At 39.3% G+C, this 3713-nt stretch overlaps 1 long non-coding RNA gene across 1 annotated transcript; it reads left to right on the top strand.

The window, feature by feature from the left end:
- The first annotated feature begins 746 nt into the window (after positions 1–746).
- LOC123866361 lies at positions 747–2968 on the top strand. Its single transcript, XR_006796169.1, has 3 exons — positions 747–841; positions 2031–2036; positions 2958–2968. It is a non-coding gene; the product is annotated as an uncharacterized LOC123866361 (long non-coding RNA).
- Positions 2969–3713: the final 745 nt, after the last annotated feature.

Below are 3713 nucleotides of genomic sequence, written 5' to 3'. Positions count from 1 at the left end.
CGATGACAGTAGCTGCCTAGTCTCTTGCGAGTTGCGAATTGTGTACTGGAGTAGTAAGTATTCCAATATCGAGTGAACTTGATATAATAAACTGGCAAACTACTGCCGAACGCATCCGGATGATAGGAGTAACGTCGAGCTGCTGCCATGCGAGTGGTCGGGAAAGGCGAGTGAGAAAACAGAAAATCGCTCGGATGGGAACTAATGTCCAAAGTGCTAGTAACTCGTATGATACATCCAAACAATGCGAGTTACTAGAGCTACTGACTACGCCAGTTCGCACGCTCTCGTACGGTGTAAACCAGGCATTAGGCTGCATAATCACTTACCAGCAGGTCTAATTGCAGCCAAACGCTAGTCTATATTTTTTTTGAAAAGAGTTCTAGCAAGCAGTTATTATATTATAAAAAGAACGATGCCTAACTGACTTCCAACGCTGTAACAAAATTATAATCGTGACGACATTGAGACATTATAAACACAAAAAAAAGATCGAAATAGACTCAGTCATTTGTTTATTACTTATGTTAGAGCATTTTCATTGAGTAGTAAGTACTTATAAAAGTACAATATTTAATGCTTTTATCAAAATTCTACGAATATTCGTTTTAGTTTCACTTTTTTTGTCTAACCTGATACAACCAATTTTGTTAACTAATAAAAAACCCATTGTAAGCTATGTACCTGTATTGCAATATTGTGCTTACAATATCTACAACAGAAACCATTATGACAAGGACAAGATATCCCGACCCATTAAATGCGAAAGTGTGTTTGTTTGTTGGTTTGTCCTTCAACCACGTCACAACAGAGCGACGGATTCGCGTTATTTTTTGCACGGGTTCCGCAACTCAAAAGTAAAAAACCCGTATAGGATTACTTTGTCTGTCTGTCTGTCTGTCGTGTCTGTCAAGACCATTGAATTAATAATACTAACGTAAGTGTTATTTCTTGTACGATGGCATGGCACGGAACCCTTCGTGTGCGAGTCCGATTCGGACCAGACCTGGTTTTTTTTTTTTTAAAAGAACAGTTTTTGAATAAAAATGAAAACTTTTTTTGCTCGTGGACCGTGGTTCAAGTTTGATGGGTATGCGAGTTCCATCTTCACATTCTAAATGCGTAATATTTTGGCACACTTGAAGCTATGAACATGAACATAGAAGAAAACGTTAATTAATTTTATAGTGGTGTCACTGTAGCTGGTGCGTAACAACAAAAATATGCAGCAATTAGCAGCAAGTTTTCCGAGACATACTCGTCTCGTACACAAATAGAGTTATTTAGAACAAATTGTTGCTACGCTACACTACAAGTCGACTTCCTGGTATACTATTAGCGATAAATGAGGAGGAAAAATTCTGCCTGATTTTAATCTAGACTACCTACGTCATGTCTTCAAGAAACGCGACTGGTTCCTATGAATGAACATAAGAATTGAAAAGTAAGACTTACACGTTTAACAATAGGTAAATCAATAAAATTATTAAATACTGAAAGTGTATTAGTCTATTTGTTTAATACTTTTTACGCCTCCACTACTCAACAAATTACAATGACGTTTGGTACAAAGCTAACCAACATGTATACAATGATCAATTTTACATCTGAAATTAATTTCAGTTTGATCATGTGTATGGTGTGCTTATAATACATACAATAGGTAATTTTTTCGTTTCCTGAGCAAATATTACAAGCTCCATTCAGTTTCATTTGAATTCTGAAGTGATAAAACAACGTTTATGTTTAAAAAAGTACCTAACGGAACAGAGAAGAGAAGGTCAATAAATAAATCTATTTCTTGTAATTCTCACAGCTCGTCCTGGTGGGTTGCGCTGAACCTCATTCCATTGAGCGGCTATCTCGTTCAGACGCGTATCGAACGAGGTAAGCCCGTCTTATTCGTGAACTTTGAACACAACCGCCCTCGACTGAGGTTTCCGAGAATCGAGCTCCTCGCATTTTTTAAGTCTGAAACATACAGAACGCGCGAAGGATGCGTTCTTACGCGGCGCGCCGGCGTCTAGAAGATATAGGTGACCCTAGGAACTGTACGAAGGGGAATATTGAAGGCATTTACTCTGCGAAGTGCGTGTCGTGGTCGCACACCACGGTTCGCGTGCTTCACAGTTCACGCTTATTTGCATTTCAATGCGCAGATACAATCTAAAACACGCGTGATCGATTAGTTATTAGGTTGTTATTCGAGTGTGATGTCCTGTTAGTATAAGATTTTACAACTCACAGAATTCGAATATTGAAACACAATAACTTCAGAGTAAAATGAACTTAAAATCCGTAATTTGAAGCAAAAATTCAGTACCACCGATTTTATTTTCGCACGGTGGTGTCCGCATGGAGCGCTCGGTGTAAATATATCAACGAATTTGAGCTTCAAAACTAGTCGATTATTTATGGCTCATTTTACTTATTACATTTTGCTTATTTTACAACGTGTTTTGACACTCGACTTCTATAAACGTTGGTGAGATGTTTAATCTTATGACAAGCAATGATACTGCCGTGTAGTTGGCATCACGCCGCGCGCTTTGTTTGTTTCAACCTTTAGCCGCATTATAATTTGATCGGGAAATATTTATGGAAGGGGTGGCCGGACGCGGACTAGTCGAACAAGTCAATTATCAGCTCTCCGTGCCGGTCACCTGAAAGCAGCGCAATGGGTGGTTATCTGAGGGTACCCGATTTTAAGCTGGAATTTATGGGACTGAGATAGACGCGATACGAGATGAAATCTCACACGACTCCACTTTTCCTCCCAAACACTTCCAAAATAACACAGGAACAAACATTGTTAAAAAAGTAAGTACAGCTAGCCGAACATTGTTGTGAATGACTAAGTATACAGGATGTTATTTTGAACCTAGCCTCTAAAATTAGGGACTTCCATTTCTAAATGGTGCCCTGACTTTTCAATGAATAAACATTAGATTTACTAGATAAGAATCTAAGTTTCTGCTTCTAAGGGTCTGCTTTCCAACGCTGCGCTTTCTAGTGCGAGGTCGCCAATCCAGCACCTTGGACTATCGACTTTTCGAACTATGTGCCTTTGCCACTTCAGCTTCGTAACCCGCTGAGCTACGTCGATTACTCTGGTTCTCCTAATTTCTGATTTGATAACGTAGAAAAACTCCAAGCATATGACCTCTGACTTTATATTATGACACCTATATTGTTGGATCGTTTTGGGTAATCGTACACCACGAGAATAAACTTAAGAGGCTCAAGAGCCACAAGTGTCGCTGGAACAGCCCATAATCGTTATCATAGATTAATAGATGTCCACAGTTGCACATCATACATGTCTCTTGTAAGGACTTCCACACGTCACGGTCTTTCGTCGCCTGAATTCAGCAGTTCTCTATGATTCTTTGATGTCATTGATTTTATTTTTAGTACTAGTGCGTGTAAAAATAATGCGTTGTATGCGTGCATACAGTAAAATTCGGCCGCATTGGGGGCACTAAAGTTGTAAATAACATTTTGCGGCGCGCCCATGCTGCTGACGCCACTAGTATTTTCAATATTTAAAAATTCACCACTTGCAGCTGCTATGGCAGGACTAATGGCTACACAGCTGTACCTAAATCCTGCCAGAACTGCGATCTGTTTGATGTGCAGTGTAATAACAGCTTGCGAAAGAACCGTAGAAAATACCTTCAAGGGTGCTAATTTCATTGTACACAATCTGTAAA

Source organism: Maniola jurtina, chromosome 6, assembly GCF_905333055.1.
Source record: "Maniola jurtina chromosome 6, ilManJurt1.1, whole genome shotgun sequence".
In the NCBI taxonomy this organism is placed as follows: domain Eukaryota; kingdom Metazoa; phylum Arthropoda; class Insecta; order Lepidoptera; family Nymphalidae; genus Maniola; species Maniola jurtina.
The sequence above is the reverse complement of the archived record's forward strand: the minus strand, read 5'-3'. Positions and strand labels throughout refer to the sequence as shown.